This window comes from Nicotiana tabacum, chromosome 5 (genome assembly GCF_000715075.1).
Source record: "Nicotiana tabacum cultivar K326 chromosome 5, ASM71507v2, whole genome shotgun sequence".
NCBI classification, from domain to species: domain Eukaryota; kingdom Viridiplantae; phylum Streptophyta; class Magnoliopsida; order Solanales; family Solanaceae; genus Nicotiana; species Nicotiana tabacum.
Genome location: NC_134084.1, coordinates 41,307,158 through 41,333,375, shown reverse-complemented (window position 1 = coordinate 41,333,375; position 26,218 = coordinate 41,307,158). Strand labels below are relative to the sequence as shown.

At 36.0% G+C, this 26,218-nt stretch overlaps 1 pseudogene; it reads left to right on the top strand.

The window, feature by feature from the left end:
* LOC107800759 (2-isopropylmalate synthase A-like) overlaps window positions 1-26,218 on the top strand; it is a 134,339-nt pseudogene that overhangs the window by 19,597 nt on the left and 88,524 nt on the right.

The following is a 26,218-nucleotide window of genomic DNA, read 5'->3' as shown; positions in this document are numbered from 1 at the left end:
AGTGTATTAGGTAATACTGTATCGAATATAGCTTATATATATATATATATAATATATATACTTACGCTATACTATGCACTGAGTATAAGTGTATTAGGTAATACTGTATCGAATATAGCTTATATATATATATATATATATAATATATATACTTACGCTATACTATGCACTAAGTATAAGTGTATTAGGTAGTACTGTATCGAATATAGCTTATATATATATACTTACGCTATACTATGCACTAAGTATAAGTGTATTAGGTAGTATTATATCGAATATAGCTTATATATATATATATATATATATATATATATATATATATATATATATATATATATATATATATATATATATATACTTACGCTATACTATGCACTGAGTATAAGTGTATTAGGTCATACTGTATCGAATATAGCTTATATATATATATATACTTACGCTATACTATGCACTAAGTATAAGTGTATTAGGTAGTATTATATCGAATATAGCTTATATATATATATATAATTATTTAACATTGTATTTTATAGAAACCTATGGTTTAGGTTGTATTTATCATTATTTAACATTTTATAAAAATCTAGGGTTTATAGAAATGTTAACATTTTATTTAACATTGTATTTAACTTTATTTAACATTTTATAGAAATCTAGGATTTATAGAAATCTAGGGTTTAGGGTATGGGTTGAATTTTTAGGATATAATCATAACTTTTAGTTTATGTTTAAACTCGTAGGATATGAATATAACTTTTAGTATTTAGGTTTTGTTCTTGTGAATTGAACTTGTAGGATATAAATTGAAATTTTAGGATATGAATTGAAATTTTTAGAATATGAGTTGAATTTTTAGGAAATAAATTGAACCTTTAGCATATGTATTGAACCTTTAGGATATAACTTGAACTTTTAGGATATGTTTAAACTCGTAGGATATGAATATAACTTTTATTTTTTAGGTTTTGTTCTTGTGAATTGAACTTGCAGGATATAAATTGAAATTTTAGGATATGAGTTGAATTTTTAGGATATGAATTGAAACTTTTAGGATATGAGTTGAACTTTTAGGAAATAAATTGAACCTTTAGCATATGTATTGAACCTTTAGGATATGACTTGAACTTTTAGTTTATGTTTAAACTCATAGGATATGAATATAACTTTTAGTTTTTAGGTTTTGTTCTTGTGAATTGAACTTGTAGGATATAAATTGAAATTTTAGGATATGAGTTGAATTTTTAGGATATGAATTGAAACTTTTAGGATATGAGTTCAACTTTTAGGAAATAAATTGAACCTTTAGCATATGTATTGAACCTTTAGGATATGACTTGAACTTTTAGTTTATGTTTAAACTCGTAGGATATGAATATAACTTTTAGTTTTTAGGTTTTGTTCTTGTGAATTGAACTTGGAGGATATAAATTGAAATTTTAGGATATGAGTTGAATTTTTAGGATATGAATTGAAACTTTTAGGATATGAGTTAAACTTTTAGGAAATAAATTGAACCTTTAGCATATGTATTGAACCTTTAGGATATGACTTGAACTTTTTGTTTATGTTTAAACTCGTAGGATATGAATATAACTTTTAGTTTTTAGGTTTTGTTCTTGTGAACTAAACTTGTAGGATATAAATTGAAATTTTAGGATATGAGTTGAATTTTTAGGATATGAATTGAAATTTTTAGGATATGAGTTGAACTTTTAGGAAATAAATTGAACTTTTAGCATATGTATTGAACCTTTAGGATATGACTTGAACTTTTAGGATATGTTTAAACTCGTAGGATATGAATATAACTTTTAGTTTTTAGGTTTTGTTCTTGTGAATTGAACTTGCAGGATATAAATTGAAATTTTAGGATATGAGTTTAATTTTTAGGATATGAATTGAAACTTTTAGGATATGAGTTGAACTTTTAGGAAATAAATTGAACCTTTAGCATATGTATTGAACCTTTATGATATGACTTGAACTTTTAGTTTATGTTTAAACTTGTAGGATATGAATATAACTTCTAGTTTTTAGGTTTTGTTCTTGTGAATTGAACTTGTAGGATATAAATTGAAATTTTAGGATATGAGTTGAATTTTTTGGATATGAATTGAAACTTTTAGGATATGAGTTGAACTTTTAGGAAATAAATTGAACCTTTAGCATATGTATTGAACCTTTAGGATATGACTTGAACTTTTAGTTTATGTTTAAACTCGTAGGATATGAATATAACTTTTAGTTTTTAGGTTTTGTTCTTGTGAATTGAACTTGTAGGATATAAATTGAAATTTTAGGATATGAGTTGAATTTTTAGGATATGAATTGAAATTTTTAGGATATGAGTTGAACTTTTAGGAAATAAATTGAACCTTTAGCATATGTATTGAACCTTTAGGATATAACTTGAACTTTTAGGATATGTTTAAACTCGTAGGATATGAATATAACTTTTATTTTTTAGGTTTTGTTATTGTGAATTGAACTTGCAGGATATAAATTGAAATTTTAGGATATGAGTTGAATTTTTAGGATATTAATTGAAACTTTTAGGATATGAGTTCAACTTTTAGGAAATAAATTGAACCTTTAGCATATGTATTGAACCTTTAGGATATGACTTGAACTTTTAGTTTATGTTTAAACTCGTAGGATATGAATATAACTTTTAGTTTTTAGGTTTTGTTCTTGTGAATTGAACTTGTAGGATATAAATTGAAATTTTAGGATATGAGTTGAATTTTTAGGATATGAATTGAAACTTTTAGGATATGAGTTAAACTTTTAGGAAATAAATTGAACCTTTAGCATATTTATTGAACCTTTAGGATATGACTTGAACTTTTAGTTTATGTTTAAACTCGTAGGATATGAATATAACTTTTAGTTTTTAGGTTTTGTTCTTGTGAATTGAACTTGTAGGATATAAATTGAAATTTTAGGATATGAGTTGAATTTTTAGGATATGAATTGAAACTTTTAGGATATGAGTTAAACTTTTAGGAAATAAATTGAACCTTTAGCATATGTATTGAACCTTTAGGATATGACTTGAACTTTTAGTTTATGTTTAAACTCGTAGGATATGAATATAACTTTTAGTTTTTAGGTTTTGTTCTTGTGAATTGAACTTGTAGGATATAAATTGAAATTTTAGGATATGAGTTGAATTTTTAGGATATGAATTGAAATTTTTAGGATATGAGTTGAACTTTTAGGAAATAAATTGAACTTTTAGCATATGTATTGAACCTTTAGGATATGACTTGAACCTTTAGGATATGTTTAAACTCGTAGGATATGAATCTAATTTTTAGTTTTTAGGTTTTGTTCTTGTGAATTGAACTTGCAGGATATAAATTGAAATTTTAGGATATGAGTTGAATTTTTAGGATATGAATTGAAACTTTTAGGATATGAGTTGAACTTTTAGGAAATAAATTGAACCTTTAGCATATGTATTGAACCTTTATGATATGACTTAAACTTTTAGTTTATGTTTAAACTTGTAAGATATGAATATAACTTCTAGTTTTTAGGTTTTGTTCTTGTGAATTGAACTTGTAGGATATAAATTGAAATTTTAGGATATGAGTTGAATTTTTAGGATATGAATTGAAACTTTTAGGATATGAGTTGAACTTTTAGGAAATAAATTGAACCTTTAGCATATGTATTGAACCTTTAGGATATGACTTGAACTTTTAGTTTATGTTTAAACTCGTAGGATATGAATATAACTTTTAGTTTTTAGGTTTTGTTCTTGTGAATTGAACTTGTAGGATATAAATTAAAATTTTAGGATATGAGTTGAATTTTTAGGATATGAATTGAAACTTTTAGGATATGAGTTCAACTTTTAGGAAATAAATTGAACCTTTAGCATATGTATTGAACCTTTAGGATATGACTTGAACTTTTAGTTTATGTTTAAACTCGTAGGATATGAATATAACTTTTAGTTTTTAGGTTTTGTTCTTGTGAATTGAACTTGTAGGATATAAATTGAAATTTTAGGATATGAGTTGAATTTTTAGGATATGAATTGAAACCTTTAGGATATGAGTTGAACTTTTAGGAAAAGTATTGAACCTTTAGGATATAAATTGAACTTTTAGTTTATGTTTAAACTCGTAGGATAAGAATTGATGAACTTTTAGTTTTTAGATTTTGTTCTTGTGAATTGAACTTGTACGATATAAATTGAAATTTTACGATATGACTTGAACTTTTTAGGATATGACTTGAACTTTTGTGGATATGAATTGAAGGATTAGAATATGAATTGAACTTTTAGTTTATGTTTTGGAATTTTAGATAGCTGGAGGATTATTAGAAGACGTTGATGACGTTATTAGACATGCAATAGAACTTCCACCAAGAATAACTAAGACACAGTACCTGGCAAAGTGTGCCTTTAATTGTTCTTCTCATTAGCAACAATGATGATGAGAAGGCAATGGTAAGTCTTTCAAATAGTGATGGTGTAGGTAGGAATTTAGTATTTCCTAAGTATATAAAAGAAGAGCTTATAGAGTAATTTTGTACTTCATTTTCCATGAGGAAAAGAAGTTTAATTGAGAGTGACAAGGTTGATGAAGATGGAATGTGTTCTGTTGGTCATGGCAGTTCCCATAAAATGGGGATCATAAGACTCTATGATGACAGAGATAATAGGAAATTTTGTTCTAAATTTTTTTTCAAGTCTGATCCATACAAGCTTAATGTGATATTGGTGATATTTCTTCGGATTCAGACAATGATTTGACCGACAAAAGTATGGAAATGTTCTTAAAAAGAATTAAAGGTAAAATCTTTTCAGCATCCTTCTCTACCAAGAAAAACGTTTTACTTTTAATTCTTTTTAAGAGCATTTCCATACTTTTGTCGGTCAAATCATTGTCTGAATCCGAAGAAATATCACCAATATCACATTAAGCTTGTACGGATCAGACTTGGAAGAAAGTTTAGAACAAAACTTCCTATAATCTTTGTCATCATAGAGTCTTATGATCCCCGCTTTATGGGAACTGCCACGACCAACGGAAAACATTCCGTCTTCATCAACGTTGTCACTATCAATCAAACTTCTTTTCCTCTTGGAAAGTGAAGTAGAGAATTCCTCTATAACCTCTTTTATCTACTTAGGAAATGTTAAAATCCTACCTACACCATCACTATTTTGAAACACATGTCGTTGCCTTCTCATTATCATTGTAGTTATAGAGATCAACAATTGATCAAAGACACACCCTGTCAGGTACTGTATCCAAGTTATTCTCTGTATCCATGTTCATCCCGAGTAATAGTACCATGAGGATAATCACCAAAGCCACCAGACAGCTTTATGATGCCAATGAAGCAAGATGAGCTATTCAATGAAACTCGTATTGTAAAGAAGAAGAAAGAGACTGATTCAGAAAGGAGGGTCGAGCCTCGACTATATACATGTAAGTTTTTTACTTTTTATTAATTATTTTGATTTACTTTTATATAAATTTTAAAATACTAATTCAATATATATAATTTTTCATATAGGTTCGCTTCACATGCAGCTGACATGGGAAAATTCATACGCAGTCAACCACCTAATGAATCGGGCGAGGCAATCCAACTTTCGGATGAGGATGCTGAAAGAACACTCCTTGAGTACTTTATATACTTTGAACTAGACAAAAAAACTTAGTTCTATTGTATTAGTTCTTTTTAGTTCGAATGGGCTTGTAATAAGCATTAACTTAGTTTTGTTAGCTTAATGTGTTAGTTCTATTAATTGTTGCTTTTAATTGTTGTTGCTGGCATAAAATACCTATTTAGGATGTTTGGTAAGCTGGCAGGTGGTGTAGCTACCAAAACAGGCAGTTTCTGCCAAAAATATACCAAGAAGAGCGACCAACTTTGGTCTCTATTTGGTCGTTTTTCACTATAAAAATAATAATTTTCTGGGTAATAGCGACCAACCTTGGTCGCTACCTGCCCAGATTTCTATTAAAAAAATACAATTTCTGGAAATATAGCGACCAATGTTGGTCGCTTATCTTTAAAAAAAAAATCTTGAATTTAGCGACCAACTTTGGTATCTATTGTCCAGATTTTAAAATATAATATTTGGATTAGAGACCAAAGTTGGTCACTTTCTAATGATTAATGATAAATTAAAAATAACGTATTTCATATGTAGAGACCAACTTTGGTCGCCAAATTTATATTATTAAATTAATATAGCGACCAAAGTTGGTCACTAAAGTCAAAATCAGAATATTTGGCCCTTTTAGCTTAGAGACCATCAATATAGCTACTAGGCGAGGTCAGTACAAGGACGCCCCAGGATTAGGTCGGGCGCCTTAACTAAGGATAAAGCTAAGGAGTTGGAAGGAAGGTTATCGGCAATGGGAGCTTGGAGAAGTAGTGGGGACGCAAACACAATGTGGTCGACGATGGTGGACTGTATAAGAAAGGCGGCGAGAGAGGTGTTAGGGATATCTACGGGCCACAATGGTGGCCGCAAAGGAGATTGGTGGTGGAATGCAGTTGTCCAAGGTAAAGTGGAAGCAAAGAAGGCGGCTTACCTGCGGTTAGTAGGGAGCACTGACGAGGAGGAGAAGAGAGCGAACAGTGAAAGGTATAAGGTAGCTAGGAAGGAGGTGAAGATGGCAGTGACGGAGGCTAAGACGATAGCTTTTGCTCGTCTGTATGAGGAACTAAGGAACAAAGGTGGGGAGAAGAAGTTATTCCGACTCGCTAAGGCGAGATAGAGGACAACTCGGGATCTGGACCAAGTGAGGTGCATAAAAGATGATGACGGCAAAGTTTTGATGGGAGATGACCAGATTAAGAGGGGGTGGCAGACCTACTTTCATAAACTTCTAAGTGAAGAAGGGGATCAGGATATTAGGTAGAGCAGGCTTGGAATGGCTTACTGGATTGTTTAGTGTTATATTCAAGACTAATAGGATGCCTGAAGAGTGGAGGTGGAGTACATTGGTTCTGTTGTATAAGAACAAAGGTGATGTCCAGAGCTGTAACAACTATAGGGGCATCAAATTACTAAGTCATACCATGAAAGTTTGGGAGAGAGTGGTAGAAATGAGAGTGCGAAGGACGGTGTCTATTTCAGACAACAAGTTCGGGTTCATGCCGGGGCGATCTACCACAGAAGCTATCCACCTTATTAGGAGGATGGTGGAACGGTATAGGGATAGGAAGAAGGATCTCCACATGGTGTTTATTGATCTGGATAAAGCATACGATAGGGTTCCTATGGAGGTCTTATGGAGCTGCTTAAAGGATAAAGGGGTCCTGATTGACTATATTAGGGTGATTAAAGACATGTATGCTGGAGCTAAGACTCGGGTTAGGACAGTAGGAGGCGACTCTAAACACTTTCCAGTTAATACGGGGTTGCACCAAGGGTTTGCGCTTAGCCCATTCCTATTTGCCCTGGTGATGGATGCACTGACTCATCATATTCAAGGGGAGGTGCCATGGTGCATGCTATTTACTGATGACATTATTCTAATTGACGAGACACGAGGCGGCGTCAACGAGAGGCTAGAGGTTTGGAGACATGCTCTTGAGTCTAAAGGTTTCAAGTTGAGCAGGACGAAGACGAAATACCTCGAGTGCAAATTTGGGGTTGAGCCGACGAAAGCGGGAGTTGAAGTGAGGCTTGACTCTCAAGTCATTCCCAAGAGGGGTAGTTTTAAGTACCTTGGATCGGTTATTCAGGGGATCAGGGAGATTGACGAGGATGTCACACACCGTATAGGGGTGGGGTGGATGAAGTGGAGGTTAACATCGGGAGTCTTGTGTGACAAGAAAGTGCCACCGTTACTAAAAGGTAAGTTTTATAGAGCAGTGGTTAGACCTGCCATGTTTTTGGAATTTATGCCCCGTTTCCCCATTAACTGCTTCCCCTAAGTTCATTTCTACTATTCTATTTTGTCGGGACGTTCGGTGTTGGGATTCGGAGTGTTTTGGGACACTTAGTCCCTAAATAAGAGCTTAAGTGTTGAAAAAATGGTCTGTAATCGAAACAGTGTGAAGATGGTCTTGGAATGGAAATCCGATGGTTTCGTTAGCTCCGTTAGGTGATTTCGGGGTTGGGAGCGTGTTCGGAATATATTTTGGAAGTTCGTAGCTCATTTAGGCCAGAAATGCCAAAAGTTAGTATTTTGACAAATTCCGGTTGATAGGTTAAATTTTGATCTAAGGGTCAGAACGAAATTCCGGAAGTTGTTGTAGCTTCGTTAGATGATTTAGGATATGCGTGCAAAATTTCAAGTCATTCGGACATGTTTTGGTTGGGTTTTTGATCGAATGTCTGTTTTGAAGTTTCTAAAAGAACTTAGGCTTGAAGTTGATGTAATTCGATGATTTTAGTGTTAGCCGAGGTGTTTTGATGATTGAAACAATTTTGCATAATGTTTTAGGATGCGTTGGTGCTTTTGGTTGAGGTCCGGGGGGCCTCAGGTGTGTTTCGAGTGAGTTTTGAGCAAGTACTGACACCTCGGAACTTAGAAAAATGGAGGTGGCAGCAGTGGAGATGCGGACCGCGCTCCTTTTCGCGCTGGGCGCGCGGCAGCGCCCGGGAAGATCTACAGGCTGCTGGTTCTACTTCGGAAGCTCATATCTTTTGATCAACACGGAATTTTGAGGTGATTTAAAAACGAAGGTTGTAGAGCTTTGAGCCTAGTTTTCAGAAACATATTATAATAGGCATTTGGACATTTGTAGAGAAAGTTACGGCCTAAATAGTGAAGCCTGTCATTGCAGTCAAATTGCTGCGCGGCCGTGACCATTTTTGTGCGGTCAGCACTCCCTGGGCGCGGACCGCAGTCATTTTTGTGCGGTCAGCACTGTCGGAATCCGAGGGGTACTCTATAAATATGAGGTTTTGGGTTTTATTTGATATTTTGACCTATAGAGCTCGGATTTTGGCGATTTTTCGAAGGTTTTTCACGAAAATCATCGTGGTAAGTGATTCTAACTCAGATTTGGTTAGAATACATGAATATACCATTGAATTCATCATTTAATTAGTGATTTGAGATAGAATTTGGGAAGCAAATTGTGGAATCTTTCAAAAATAATAAAATGAAGATTTGAAGGACCAAATGATGTCGGAATTGTATAAATTTTGTATGGTTAGACTCGTGAGAGTATGAGGTTTCTGGAAATGTAAATTTTATTAAATTCTGAGACGTTGGCCTGAGGGGCATTTTGGTCATTTTACCTATTTTCGCGCCTTAGCTTTAATTTTAATAGTGGAACTAGTTACTTGCGATGTTATTTACAATATGGAACTAGTTACTTGCGATGTTATTTACAATATGTAATTGGTTTGAATAGATTTGGGCCACTCGGAGTCGGATACTTGTGGCAAGGGCATTGTTTCTTAGCAATTTTTTTACCGGTTCGAGGTAAGTGGCTTGTCTAACCTTGTGTGGGGGACCTTTCCCCTTAGGATGTGCTATATTTGATAATTGAAATACCCTGTACGTGAGGTGACGAGCGCGTACTTGAGCTAATTGTTGAAAATCCGATTTTTCCTTAAGTATTTCAATTGAGTTCTTTCCTTGTTTTATGCTACTTGTGAATTTAGCATGTTGCTAGTCTAGAAAGGCATGTTTAGTTGACTTAATTGCCTATTTGCTTAAATTGCCTGAATTGCATTACGTGAAGCATGTTAGGCTAGAAGTAAATGTTTATGTAACGACCTGACTTGTCGTTTTAAGAATTAACGCCTCGTTCAACGACTTAAGATCTCGACCAGCTTCGTAATATGTATTATGACTCGCATGTGAGGTCGAGTTTGGTTTTCGGAAGATTCGGAGTTAAATATAAAGAATATTTTGAGGCTTAAGTTGGAAAAAGTCAACCGGATGTTGACTTATGTGTTAGAGGGTTTGGATGTGAGTTCTGATGGTTCCGTTAGCTTCGGGAGGTGATTTGTGACTTAGGAGAGTGATCGGAAGTGGTTTTGGAGGTACGGTATAGAATTAGGCTTGAATTGGCGAAGTTAGTATTTTGGCGAATTCCGATTGATAGGAGAGATTTTGATCCGAGGGTCGGAATGGAATTCCGAGAGTTTCTGTAGCTTCGTTATGTCATTTTGGACTTGTCTGCAAAACTTGAGGTCATTCGGACTAGTTTTCATGTGTTTCGGCATCGGTTGTGAAATTTGAAAATTAAATAAGTTCTTAGGCTTGAATCCATGCATAATTGGTGATTTTGATGATATGTGATGTGATTTGAGGCCTCGACTAAGTCCGTGATGTGTTTTCAGACTTTGTTAGTGCTTTTGGTCGAGGTCCCGGGGGCCTCGGGTGTGTTTCGGGTGAGTTTTGAGCGAGTACGGACACCCCAGAACTTAGAAAATTGGAGAGGGCAGCAGTGGCGGCACGCACCGCGCTCCTTCTCGCGCTGGGCGCACGGCCGCGCAGGGGAAGAATCTGCAGGTCACTGGTCCTACTTCGGAAGCTCATACCGTTTGATCTGTAAGGAATTTTGAGGTGATTCAAAAACAAAAGTTGTAGCCCTTCGTGTCTAGTTTCCAAAAAGGTAAATATATCACAATTTGGATATATGTAGAAAATTTTATGGCCAAAATACTATAGCATGTCCCTGCAGAGTAAGGCCTGCACGACCGCGGACGTTTCTGCGCGGACCCCGCTGATTTTGCGCGGACCGCGGTCATTTTTGTGCGGTCAGCGGTGTCGGAATCCGAGGGGTACTCTATAAATACGAGGTTTTGGGTTTTTATTTGATATTTTGACCTAGAGAGCTCGGATTTTGGCGATTTTTCGAAGGTTTTTCAAGAAATTGGTCGGGGTAAGTGATTCTAACTTAGATTTGGTTAGAGTACATGAATCTATCACTGAATTCATCATTTAATTCGTGATTTGAGATGGAATTTGGGAAGAAAATTGTGGAACCTTTCAAAAATGTAAAATGATGATTTGAAGGATCAAATGGTATCGAAATTGGATAATTTTGGTATGGTTGGACTCGTGGTTGAATGGGTGTTCATATTTTGCTACTTTCGTCGGATTCTGAGACGTGGGCCCCACGGGCAATTTTGAGTTAAATTTCGGATTTTAATGGAAAATGTAGAAATTCATATGTAATTAATTCTTATAATTTTTGTTGACTGAATCGAATTGTTTATGACTAGATTTGAGAATTTCGGGCACGAACTCGCGAGGCAAAGGCTTGAGTTGGCCGTGGAAGTTCGAGGTAAGTGTTTGGTCTACCCTAGCTTGAGGGAATAGGAGTTGAGTATATTTGCTACTTGTTATGTGATGTGTCCGACGTATAGGCATGGTGACGAGTATCTATACGTTGGGGGTCGAACATGCCCGTGAGTCTTGTATTATAATTGTTGTGACTCCGTTGTAGTTTATTGCGCTTTTTGTGTTATTATTATTATTGTTCCCTTGTTGGAATGTTTGTTTTGATAGTATTGTTCCCTTGTTGGGATGTTTGTTTTGATAAGTATTGTTCCCTTGTTGGGATGGTTGTTTTGATAGTATTGTTCCCTTGCTGGGAAAGTTAATGAAGTAATTGTGGTTCTTGAACTTCGAGGAGCAACGACTCAAGTTATAATACAAATTGTGAAAGTTTATGAGATAATTGCATACTTTGGAGCATTGGCTCAAGTGTTAGAGTGAGTTATAAAATGAAAGTGAAAGAAAGAGAAAGAGGCATCAATTGTTCTATTTCCAGGAAATTTATATTATTAATGTTGTCCCCTTGCCGGGATCTAAATTGTTTACTTATTGTTCCCTTGTCGGGATTCCTATTTTAGCCTTGTCTATTCCCTCGCCCCATTGTTTGTGATTGTTGCTTGGGTGAGGAAGAGTGATAAAGCACGAAGGGTGATGCCGTGTATTGTTGTTTGTGAGGAAAGAGTGTAAAGCACGAAGGGTCATTCCGTGCCATGATATAAATGTTAATGCACAAAGGGTCATTCCGTGCCATGATATAAATATTAATGCACGAAGGGTCATTATGTGCCATGATATAAATCTTAATGCACGAAGGATCATTCCGTGCCATCATTATGTGAAGCACGAAGGAAAATGCCGTGTACTTTATATGATTGATTTGGTGAGGACGAGAGTAAAAGCACGAAGGATGATGTCGTGCAACTGTTGTTTTCCTACTCACTGTTGATGTGTTTACTTGTTATTAACAATTCAAGTGTATTAACTAGTTAGGTCCCTTTACTGTTGTGACCCATTGTGTTCGAATCCATAGTATTTACGATACCTCGCCTTATTTATTTGTTTGTGTTCAAAACTCCAAATTTCAAAAAAAAATTGTCACATTTTTAACTCAATTGATTTATCGTATTAAAGGTACTAATTCATTCGATATTGTACAGTAATTAAAAAGGGTATTTTCTTTATCAAATGATTTCAGAAATAAATAAATAATAGCGTCATCTTTTCTTGTTGATTTCCTAATTGCGTTGGGAGATGTACTCTACTTTATGTTAAGTGAATGAGGCTTCTTGAACATTCTTAATTGTATTGGGTTATGGAACCTATGAGCTGAGTAACATTAGAATATTGTTGTGCAATGTGAGATAGAAATATGGTGTCACAAGGTGACCTTTACTCGAAAGAATTATATTCAAAAGATGCTTATATGAAAGATATCTATTTGAAGGAAATATATTCAAAATATATTTATTGAAAAACATATTATGTTAGAGATTATTACTTGAAGGATTTATAAGCGAAAGATTTATATTTGAAAGACTTGATTAATTGATTGCACTTGTATTTGTTATTTGTTGAGGAGCAATTTTGGTGTTCTTGTTGCCAGCTATTTATATCATTGGTTGATCATCGTTGCCATTATTATTATTTGCTTCATATTATTTTGTACGCTATAAACTGAACAGGTTTATGTGAGTGTCTGGTCCTAGCCTTGTCACTACTTCGCCGGGGTAGGCTAGACACTTACCAGCACATGGGGTCGGTTGTGCTGATACTACACTTTTGTACATTTTTGTGTACAGATCCATGCCTTTGATCGACGGTAGCTATTCGTTGCGGTGGAGACTAAAGGTAAACCTGCTATAGCATTCGCAGTCCTCAGAGTCACCTTCAATTGTACTTATTTCCATTTGTTCCCTTTGCTTCGGAACAGTGATGTAATCATATTGTGTAACTACTCTTAGAAAGGCTTGTGACTTGTACTACCAGTTTTGGGAATTGTATTTTGTTCAGAGTAATTTAATTTAAAGTTAGTGAATACCCATATTATTACAGTAAATGTTAGGCTTACCTAGTTTAGAAACCAGGTGCCATCACGACTTCTTTGGAGGGATTTTTGGGTCGTGACAGTTTACTTGGTACGAAATTAGCGTTTAATTTAATATTCTTGTATTGCTGCTCTGTGTTTTACTATGGGACTACGGGTTAGATTCCCGGGAGATTTCCCCTGTACATTTACTTTGGAACTACGGGTTAGATTCTCGGTAGATTCCCCCTGCACATTTACTTAGGAACTACGGGTTAGAGTCCGGGGAGATCCCCAGCACATATATTGAGGATACCAAGAGATCCTAGGGATACCAAGAGATCCCTGGTTGATATTGAGGATACCAAGAGATCCTCGGGATACCAAGAGATCCCTAGTACATATTGAGGATACCAAGAGATCCTCGGGATACCAAGAGATCCCTGGCTTATATTGAGGATACCAAGAGATCCTCGGGATACCAAGAGATCCCTGGTTGATATTGAGGATACCAAGAGATCCTCGGGATACCAAGAGATCCCTAGTACATATTGAGGATACCAAGAGATCCTCGGGATACCAAGAGATACATGGCTTATATTGAGGATACCAAGAGATCCTCGGGATACCAAGAGATCCCTAGTACATGATGAGGATACTAAGAGATCCTCGGGATACTTAGAGATCCCCAGTTACTTTCCTTATGGTTTGGTTTCATCATTATTTCCGTTATTGTACTCTTATTATCCTTCATAGATTCTTACTGTAGGTTCTCAATTTCACTACTTATCTTATCCTGACATCTTTATTTTTTTATATAACCTCAGTAGGGCCCCGACCTTCCTCGTCACTACCCAACCGAGGTTAGGCTTGACACTTACTGAGTACCGCTGTGGTGTACTCACGCCTCTTTTGCGCATGTTTTCATGTGCAGATCCAGGTACCTCTACTCAGGCGCACTATCAGTGAGGCAGGAGGACTACAGAGACATCGAGGTAGATCTGCTGCGTCCGCAGACTGACGAGTCTCCCTCTTTATTCTATCTTTAGTACTTAGTTCTCTTTCCTTCCATTTGTTAGATATTCTGGGGTTTTGGGCCTCACTATACATTTCTGTAGCCTGTGTTTTCCCGTGGGTTTCTGGGTTTTGGGATGTTACTTTTAGGAGTTGTGTATTCAGTGTATGTGCCAAGCGGCATCGTTATACACTTCCTTTTCTATTTAGTGTTTGTTTACTATTTTTATTTCGAACTGTTAAATTCCGCAAAGTGTTAGGCTTACCTGGTCACGGAAACTAGGTGCCGTCATGACATGTTCACGGTTGGTGAACTAGGGTCGTGACAAGTTGGTATCAGAGCTCTAGGTTCATAGGAGTCTCGGGACAAAGGCCGGTTTATTAGAGTCTCGCTGATCGGTACGGAGACGTCTGTACTTATCTACGAGAGGCTATGTAACCGTTAGGAAAATTCCACTTCATTTCATTTCTTATCGTGTGTCATTTATTCATTTTGAAGCTTATTCATATGTTCTTTTTGCATTCACTCGTGTATTGAAATTGCGCACTCGGTATCAATTTTGCGCCGATGGTTCGTGATGCTACAGAAGGATTATTAGGGAGCCAAGAATTTGCTCAACCGTTTTTACCGCGTGTCATCCATATCGATAATGCAGAAGTATTGAGAGATCATTCAATTGTGCACATGGGGTGCAATAGGTTCTGACATCTGGTTGATAAGTACGGTCTTAAGAAGGTTTACTTAATTGCCTAATCGTCGCAGTAATGGTAGATTCACGAGGTGGACGTAGATCTGAAGATAGTTGGTGGTAATAGGGACTATGTGGTACGTATGAGATGTCTATCTAGCGAAGGGTACAACTAGCAACCGAGATGCTGGAGGAAGTGAGTTTAACTGTCCTAAGAAGGACATATGCCAAACGAATGGCTTGGGGTGTCTCATGATGGTGACATACGAGCGATAAAGGTTAGTATTGTGGAGTATCAAGATGTATCTTATGGCCTTGCACCAAGTGAAGAGAGTTCACTATCAACGATCAAATTGTGGGTCATGTGTCATATCAGATTTGGCATGAGGTGTATTTATGTGGTATCCAAAAGTTCTCTGAAACTTGTATATAAGTAGGAACTGAGATTTGTATGGGATGATGTGGGGACTTTCGATGTTCCTATGTCCATAATGATTCTACATTCAGTATCAGCAGGGAAATGAAAACAATTTTAGAATACTCGTAGTGCTCCAGTTAATCAGGGCACTCTCATGGGACAATTATCTTTTAAATGCACCACTAGCATGGGGTTCCTTAAATGGTTATTCTAGTTATCCGGCACAGACTCAGTATGAGCAGCCGAACTGCAGATGGGTTGTTATGAATGTAGTGATACTAGAAACATCATGAGAAATTATCCCAAACTTGGGAGAAACCTATTTCATCAGAACACACAGTCAACACACTCCATTATAGTTACTAATCTACATACGCTACAAGATAGAGATGGAGAACGAACGGGCAAATGGCGCCTAAGAGGTGGATGCCCAACCCATTGATATAATTGCTATAGTGTGGCTGAGGCCACTATACTAGATGATGTCATTACAAGTACAATTCTGATTGTTATAAAAATGATTTTTTTTTCCTTAACTTGATTTGATTTTGAAAATTTAGGTGAGTCCTCTTAATATTCTCCACTCATGAGTGAGCTTCGTAATCCTGAAATCTACTTATGTGAATACTCACATTGGGCTATTATATGGAGATAGCTATCCCTATCATTGTATGTTGTGATTTCTTTGACGGAAATTATTGAAAAGAAGAAAGAAAGGAAATGAAAAATTTCAGTTGATACAATGTGCAAATACTTGTGATTCAGAGTTGAGGGTGATATCCTCAAATAATTATATAATGTGAAATATTTTAAACCGAGCTACAAGCTGCGGTGGATGTTATATAAGGACAAGGTCCTGGTAGTGAAAGGTTTATGTGTTTAAAATTCTCCTTTTATTAAATTAAAATTTTTGGTACTATATTTTAAATGGGAGTCATGCCTATTGAGCTTATTTGACAATTCTTGTATATTTTCTTCCATTTTTTGTGTTGTAAACGTTGAGCTCTAGCCTATGAGATGAGCGTCCATGTGGCGTTAAATGTGACTCGTTAATTTGGGTAAGTAATTATGAGGTCTCAATGCCTCGTTGTGAGTAAAGTGGAGGTCTGAAATAAGATGACTTTTAACATAAGGTTAATTGGCAATGTTGTGATTTATGAACAACTATTATGGCCAGAGACATGGTTATTAGCATACAGTTGATGTGTTTCATGTCCAGATATCAGCATGATAATGCGATGCTTATAATGATAAGATTAGTGTTATTGATATATACATTGTGGTGTTTCATTGGGTTGTGGATGTGTTGTTAGTAGTTCTTTTGGTGTTACTCTGGCAGGTGGATAGACCCAAATACAGGGGAGGCTCTGCCGAAATTTCAAAAAAAAAATTAATAAATAAATTTTGGAAGTTAGAAAATTTGAGACCTTAAGATGTGCGAAGAAAGAGATAAGCTACGTCGTGTATTTGAGGATGAATGACCCTAAGTGGGGGAGAATGTAACAACCCGGAGGAATAATTTCGAAGTATTTAAGCATTATTAAAAGTTTAAGTGTGTTGAAATAAGACTAATGCAGTGTGATGATGTGGAATTCGTATCCTATGACGAATGGCAGATTTTGAAGTTTGGGTCCTGTCCTAAGGTTATAGACTAAGGATGAGGTGAAACCTTCAGTTAAGTTGAAGGATCAGTTACAGGAATTTGCTTGATAAAGGTTTTATTCGGCCCAGTGTATCGCCTTGGGGTGCTCTCGTTTTGTTGGTAAAGAAAAAAAAAGGGTGCTTCTATGCGTATATGTATTGATTATCGACAGTTGAACAAAGCTACAGTGAAGAACTGTTATCCTTTGCCTCGTATTGATGATTTATTTGACCAGCTTCAGGGCGCACAGATGTTTTTTAAGATTGACATGCACTCAGGTTTCCATCAGTTGAAGATTCGGGAACCAGATATCCCGAAGACTGCTTTCAGGACTCGGTATGGCCATTACGAGTTCCTTGTTATGTCATTTGGGCTGACCAACGCCGCAACAGCCTTTATGCATTTGATGCACAGTGTGTTTCGGCCATATCTTGACTCGTTCGTCATTTTCTTTATTGATGATATTCTGGTGTATTCCCGGAGTCGGGAAGATCATGAGCAACACCTGGGAACTGTGTTTCAGACTTTGAGAGAGAAGAAATTATATGCTAAGTTCTCGAAATGTGAGTTCTGGTTGTATTCCGTGGCATTCTTAGGACACGTGGTATCGAGTGAGGGTATTCGGGTGGATCTAAAGAAAGTAGAAGCAGTGCAGAGAGACTTATGGCAATGGATGTTCAGGCCTTAGTCAGCCAGTTTGTGAGATTAGACCTTTCGAAGCCCAGTCGAGTCCTAGCTTGTGTGGTTTCTCGGTCTTCCTTGTTTGACCGTATCAGGGAGCGGATCACCATGGACTTTGTAGTTGGGCTCCCACCGACTTTGAGAAGGTTCGATGCTATTTGGGTGATTGTGGATCAGCTGACCAAGTCCGCTCATTTCATTCTAGTGTGTACTTCTTACTCAACGGAGCGGTTAGCAGGGATTTATATTAGGGAGATTGTCCGTCTGCACGGCATTCCAATTTCTATCAACTCAGACAGGGGTTCAGTGTTTACATCACGGTTCTAGAAGGCCGTCCAGCACGAGTTGGGTACCCGGGTGACTATGAGTACAGCTTTTCACCCTCAGACGGACGGACAGTCCGAGCGCACTATTCAGATTCTTGAGGATATGCTCCATGCGTGCGTGATTGAGTTTAGAGGATCTTGGGATCAGTTCTTGCCATTGGCTGAGTTTGTGTACAACAACAGTTATCAGTCCAGTATTCAGATGGCGCCGTATGAGGCCCTATATGGTAGGAGATGCAGATCTCCGGTGGGTTGGTTTGAGCTGGGCGAGGCTAGATTATTGGGCACGGACTTAGTTCAGGGTGCCTTGGAAAAGGTTAAGGTGATTCAAGACAGACTCCGTACAGCCCAGTCCAGACAGAAGAGTTACACGGACAGGAAAGTTCGTGATGTTTCCTATATGGTTGGTGAGCGGGTTCTGCTTTGGGTTTCGCCTATGAAGGGCGTTATGAGATTTGGGAAGAAAGGGAAGTTGAGTCTGAGGTTTATTGGCCCTTTTGAGATATTGAGGTGAGTTGGGGGGGTTGCTTATGAGCTTGCCTTACCTCCCATCTTGGCAGGAGTGCATCCAGTATTTCATGTATCGATGCTTCGGAGGTATCACGGTGACCCGTCGCACGTGTTGGATTTCAGTTCAGTCCGGCTGGACAAGGATCTATCCTATGTTGAGGAGCCAGTGGCAATATTAGACAGGCAAGTTCGAAAGCTCAGGTCAAAGGATATAACTTCAGTAAAGGTTCAGTGGCAGGGTCAGCCGGCCAAGGAGGCGACTTGGGAGACCGAGCGGGATATGCGCAGCCGATACCCTCATCTTTTTGCTACTTTAGGTATGTTCTCTATGCTCGTTCGAGGACGAACGAATGTTTAAGTGTAGGAGGATGTGACGACCCAGCCGGTCGTCTTTGGAATTTATGCCCCGTTTCTCCATTAACGGCTTCCCCTAAGTTCATTTCTACTATTCTATTTTGCCGGGACGTTCGGTGTTGGGATTCGGAGTGTTTTGGGACACTTAGTCCCTAAATAAGAGCTTAAGTGTTGAAAAAATGGTCCGTAATCAGAACAGTGTGAAGATGGCCTCGGAATGGAAATCTGATGGTTCCGTTAGCTCCGTTAGGTGATTTCAGGGTTGGGAGCGTGTTCGGAATATATTTTGGAAGTTCGTAGCTCATTTAGGCCAGAAATGCCGAAAGTTAGTATTTTGACAAATTTCGGTTGATAGGTTAAATTTTGATCCAAGGGTCGGAACGGAATTCTGGAAGTTGCTGTAGCTTCGTTAGATGATTTAGGATATGCGTGAAAAATTTCAAGTCATTCGGACATGTTTTGGTCGGGTTTTTGATCGAATGTGTGTTTTGAAGTTTCTAAAAGAACTTAGGCTTGAAGTTGATGTAATTCGATGATTTTAGTGTTAGCCGAAGTGTTTTGATGATTGGAACAAGTTTGCATAATGTTTTAGGATGCGTTGGTACTTTTGGTTGAGGTCCGGGGGTCCTCGGGTGTGTTTCGGGTGAGTTTGGAGCAAGTATGGACACCCCAGAACTTAGAAAAATGGAGGTTGCAGCAGTGGAGATGCGGACCGCGCTCCTTTTCGCGCTGGGCGCGCGGCCGCGCCCGGGAAGATCTGCATGCTGCTGGTTCTACTTCGAAAGCTCATATCTTTTGATCCACACGGAATTTTGAGGTGATTTAAAAATGAAAGTTGTAGAGATTTGAATCTAGTTTTCAGAAACATATTATAATAGGTATTTGGACATTTGTAGAGAAAGTTACGGTCTAAATAGTGAAGCCTGTCACTGCAGTCAAATTGATGCGCGGCCGCGACCATTTTTGTGCGGTCAGCACTCCCTGGGCGCGGACCGCGGTCATTTTTGTACGGTCAGCACTGTCGGAATCCGAGGGGTACTCTATAAATACGAGGTTTTGAGTTTTATTTGATATTTTGACCTATAGACCTCGGATTTATGCGATTTTTTGAAGGTTTTTCAAGAAATTCATCGGGGTAAGTGATTCTAACTCAGATTTGGTAAGAATACATGAATATGCCATTGAATTCATCATTTAATTAGTGATTTGAGATAGAATTTGGGAAGAAAATTGTGGAATCTTTCAAAAATATAAAATGAAGATTTAAACGACCAAATGATGTCGGAATTGGATAAATTTGGTATGGTTAGACTCGTGAGAGTATGAGGTTTCTGGAAATGTAAATTTTATTAAATTTCGAGACGTTGGCCTGAGGGGCATTTTGGTCATTTTACCTATTTTTGCGCCTTAGCTTTAATTTTAATAGTGGAACTAGTTACTTGCGATGTTATTTACAATATGTAATTGGTTTGAATAGATTTGGGCCACTCGGAGTCGGATACTCGTGGCAAGGGCATTGTTTCTTAGCGATTTTTGTACCGGTTCGAGGTAAGTGGCTTGTCTAACCTTGTGTGGGGGACCTTTCCCCATAGGATGTGCTATATTTGATAATTGAAATGTCATGTACTTGAGGTGACGAGCGTGTACTTGAGCTAATTGTTGAAAATCCGGTTTTTCCTTAAGTATTTCAATTGAGTTCTTTCCTTGTTTTATGCTACTTGTGAATTTAGCATGTTGCTAGTCTAGAAAGGCATGTTTAATTGACTTAATTGCCTATTTTCTTAAATTGCCTGAATTGCATTACGTGAAGCATGTTAGGCTAGAAGTAAATGTTTACTTGGTACGAAATTAGCGTTTAATTTAATATTCTTGTGTTGCTGCTCTGTGTTTTACTTTGGGACTACAGGTTAGATTCCCGGGAGATTCCCCCTGTACATTTACTTTGGGACTACGGGTTAGATTCCCGGGAGATTCCCCCTGCACATTTACTTTGGGACTACCGGTTAGAGTCCCGGGAGATCCCCAGCACATATATTGAGGATACCAAGAGATCCTCGGGATACCAAAAGATCTCTGGTTGAGTTAGAGTCCCGGGAGATCCCCGACACATATATTGAGGATACCAAGAGATCCTCGGGATACCAAGAGATCCCTGGTTGATATTGAGGATACCAAGAGATCCTCGGGATACCAAGAGATCCCTAGTACATATTGAGGATACCAAGAGATCCTCGGGATACCAAGAGATACCTGGCTTATATTGAGGATACCAAGAGATCCTCGGGATACCAAGAGATCCCTAGTACATGACGAGGATACTAAGAGATCCTCGGGATACTTAGAGATCCCCAATTACTTTCCTTATGGTTTGCTTTCATCATTGTTTCCGTTATTGTACTCTTATTATCCTGCATAGATTCTTACTGTAGGTTCTCAATTGCACTGCTTATCTTATCCTGACATCTTTATTTTTTTATATAACCTCAGTAGGGCCCCGACCTTCCTCGTCACTACCCAACCAAGGTTAGGCTTGGCACTTACTGAGTACCGCTGTGGTGTACTCACGCCTCTTATGCGCATGTTTTCTTGTGCAGATCCAGGTACCTCTACTCAGGCGCACTATCAGTGAGGCAGGAGGACTACGGAGACTTCGAGGTAGATCTGCTGCGTCCGCAGACCGACGAGTCTCCCTCTTTATTCTATCTTTAGTACTTAGTTCTCTTTCCTTCTGTTTGTTAGATATTCTGGAGTTTGGAGCCTCACTATACATTTCTGTAGCCTGTGTTTTCCCGTGAGTTTCCTGGTTTTGGGATGTTACTTTCCGGAGTTGTGTATTCAGTGTATGTGCCAAGCGGCATCGTTATACACTTACTTTTCTATTTAGTGTTTGTTTACTATTTTATTTCGAACTGTTAAATTCCGCAAAGTGTTAGGCTTACCTGGTCACGGAGACTAGGTGCCGTCTTGACATGTTCACGGTTGGTGAACCAGGGTCGTGAAAAGTGGTTAGGCCTGCCATGTTATATGGAACTGAATATTGGCCGGTAAAGAACTCACACATCCAGAAGATGAAAGTAGCAGAGATAAGGATGTTGAGGTGGATGTGAGGGCATACAAGGATGGATAAGATTAGAAATGAAGATATTCGAGAGAAGGTGGGCGTGGCCCCCATGGAGGACAAGATGCGGGAAGTAAGACTCAGATGATTCGGGCACATTCAGAGGAGGAGCACTGATGCACCGGTGAGGAGGTGTGAGCGACTGGCTGTAGTGGGCACGCGGAGAGGTAGAGGGCGACCTAAGAAGTATTGGGGAGAGGTGATCAGATAGGACATGGCGCGACTTAGGATTACTGAGGACATGGCCCTTGACAAGGAATTATGGAGGTTGAGCATTAAGGTTGTAGGTTAGGGGAAAGTTGTGAATATTTCTACAGCACAATAGAGTGAGACTAGCCAGTTAGGAGTTAGACTAAGAATGTCATTGGTCGTCTATTGATGCAGGGCTTTACCTGCTAGTTTTTACTATACCAGCCATCTATTTCGTATTTCGTATTCTGTATTTCATATCTCTTATATTGCTGTTATTTTATTATTCATTTTTATGGTACTAATATATCGTCTCCTATTGCTTTTTTTGAGCCGAGGATCTCCTGGAAACAGCCTCTCTACCCTTCGGGGTAGGGGTAAGGTCTGCGTACATATTACCCTCCCCAGACCCCACTTGTGGGATTATACTGGGTCGTTGTTGTTGTTTTTATAGTAGTGTGCGTACATACTACCCTCCTCAGACCCCACTCGTGAGATCATACAGAATTGTTGTTGTAAACTCATTTTAGAATACTAGTTTCTCGTTGCACGTGCATTCTGAGTCATGTACTACACGAGGTTATAAAATATTATTAATATTATTAAAATAATACTTTGGTAAATGATTATACATGAAAGATAAAGTAAATTAATGTGAAAATAGCGTTAATCGATATATTATTAAAAGAGAAATTTTCATAAAACACTATCTTTTGGTAGTAATTAGTCATCTATAGATACCATTTGCTATATTACAGATTATAGATATCTTTTGTGTGGTTATAAGATGTATTTGATGTATTTAAGCTATTGTATTCATGAATACAGTAGCAAAAATAGGCGTGAATCTGGGAAGTTCAGCTAATCAGTTGTTGTATTCGAGTGTATTCGACTGTATTCATGGAGTGAAACATGGGATTACAGCTGAACAGATTGTTGTATTCGACTGTATTCACGGCGTGAAATAGGGGATTACACTGTTTTTAAAATGGAAAGTGAATCAATTAACATAATAGACTCCTAATATAACTCAACAAACTCAATTAAAACACAAAAATTTTGTATTTTCAGTTATAAAGAAGATTCTCAACCAAAAAATACCACAAAAACATAGCAATCCTCAAAGAAATTATATAATACATCTGAATACATAAATTATATTAATTAAAAAAAATATATGAATACATTAATGGCATATAGCGAGATAGTGAATATAATGAAATACATATAATACAGCGGGATACACTGAAATGCAATGAAAGTGAATACAATGAAATACATGGAATACAACAAGATACATTGAATTACAATGAAAAAAAAGACAATGAATACAATGAAATACATGAAAATACATCGTGATACATTGAAAATACACTGAAATATATTAACAGAAAATCAAGTTGCTCAGCCCCAAACTCCGTCATCTTTGTTCAAGAACAAACCCTAATTTCCGGCGAATTCGTCGTCGAGCAACGAAATAATCCACCTAGTATCCAGTCTACTATATCGTATTCCACTTCGATTGAAGCCTTGCCATCGATTACTATTGAGAAATCTGTGCTTATTATTTTCTTGATCTCACGTCAAGCATTCCAAGAAAGAACGATGGTGAAGGGAGCCCAAATATTTTTTAAAAATTTCAGTTTTTTCATCGATTACCATTGAGAAATCCGTGCTTATTATTTTCTTGATCTCACGTCAAGCAAAGGGATATTCAATCGCTTGAATTGTATGGCCTTGTTTTCTTGATTATCGTTTAATCCTCTTGGTCTTCGAATATTTCATAAGGATTTTGGTTGTTAAAGAATCGTTGGCTAGACAGAGAAGAGAAAGAGAATCGGAAATTTTAATGGGATGGGAGAAGAGAATGAGATGTATCAAAGTAGAGAGAAAAAGAAAATATTGTAATTGAATAGCATATTTAGTGGCTTAGGGTAAGGAGATAACCAAAATTAAATATTTTGCTATAAATCTTAAAAGGTATCTATAGAATATAATTTATTTAAATGGTATTTATTTAAAATAAATAAGGTATTAACCTTTGCTATAGGAGGTAAAAATTTCTTATTAAAAAGGGAGGAAAAAGCCCTCTCCTTAAGCCAAGTGGCAGCCTACAAAAAAGTCACAAGGTATAAGTAGTTAATAATTAGTTATTGGTTATTGTTTTTGAATTTAAATATCTATAAAATAATAAAATAAAATATTTTATAATAAAAAACAAAAAATTAAAAGAAAGTAGCATACATAAAGTAATATGCTAATAAAAGTTTTTATTAATAATGCAATAATACTAAATATTGGATAATATAATAAAGAAAAATGCAGAACAAAAAAGTTATTCGATGCTTATATAAGTCTCATTAATTTAATAGAGAGTTTTATTCATTAAATTTCAGATAATATTATTGAGAACAATAGGATAAATATATATTATTAAATGAGAGGAAAAATCCCTCTCCGTAGGCCAAGTAGCAGCCTAGAAAAAGTCATATGTCATAAGTAGTTAATAATTAGTTATTTATTTAATAATTAGCTACCATTAATTACTCCCCCGTTCTAATTTATTTGAACATGTTTGATTGGGCACAAAATTTAAGAAAAAATGAAGACTTTTGAAATTTGTGGTCCTAAACAAGTCAAAAAGGAGCCCAGAGTATTTGTATGGTTATAAAAGCTTCTCATTAAGGGTATAATTTTAAGCTAAGCTAAATAGTTTCAAAATTTAGAAAAGAGTCATTCTTCTTTGAACGGACCAAAAAGGAAATAGGCTCACATAAACTGGAACGGAGGGAGTATTATTTTTGAATTTAAATATCAATAAAATATTAAAATAAAATATTTTATAATAAAAAACAAAATTAGAAAACAAACTATCCATTCAAATCGGAGAGTAGTTTCAAGTTGGAGTTTTTAAATTATTTTAAAATACAAACTAAAATTACAAAAAATAAAACCAGCCAATTTAAAATTTCTTTGTTTTAATAATAAGTTTGTTTTAATTTTTAAAAATAAAACTTTATTTATTCAGAAAATATTATTGAGAATAGTATAATAAAATAAAAAATAAAAAATATGTATCTTCGTTTATATTATTGAAAACATAGCATACAAAAATTTAAATAAAGTAATATACTAATAAAAATTTCTATTATAAATGTAAAAATTCTAAATATTAGATAATTGAATAAAGAAAAATATAGAATAAATCTATATCTATATATTATTAAATGGAGAGAAAAAAGCCCTTTCCTTAAGCTAAGTGGAAACCTAGAAAAAAGTCACATGACATAAGTAGTTAATAACTAGTTATTTAGTTAATAAGTAGTCATTGGTTAGTAGTTTTTAATTTTAATATCAATAAAATAATAAAATAAAATACTTTATAATAAAAAACGAAAATTTAAAAAAAACTGTCCATTCAAATTAGAGAATAGTTTCAAGTTGTATTTTTTAAATTATTTTAAATAAAAAAACTAAAATTACAAAAATCAAAGACTTGCCAATTTAAAATTTCTTTGTTTTTTTAAACAATTTTTCTTTTTTTAAAAAAATTAATAAAAAGTTTATTTTTCAGAAAATATTATTGAGAATTATATAATAAAAAAATATATTTACTATAAACAGAAAGTAGCATACAAATATTTAAATAAAGTAATATACTAATAAAAGTTTCTATTAACAACGTAAAAAATACTAAACATTGGATGGTAGAATAAAGAAAAATAGAGAATAGAAAAGTTATTTAATGACTTATATAAGTCCCTTTAATTTAATAGAGAATTTCTTATTGAGTATATCACATTGACAAATAAGATGACAATTGAAATTTATTAAAGCAATACGATCTAATTTGTTCAAACAAGCCCGATCACAATAATTTCATTAATATTTTTTAATATTGATCGCGCATCGCACAGATACGACTATTAGTCAGACTTAAAAAGAAAATAGGTTTGTAAATATAATTCATCATGCAGAAATAAATGTAATGCCTTCACTCACAAATAAAATCAACTTTCA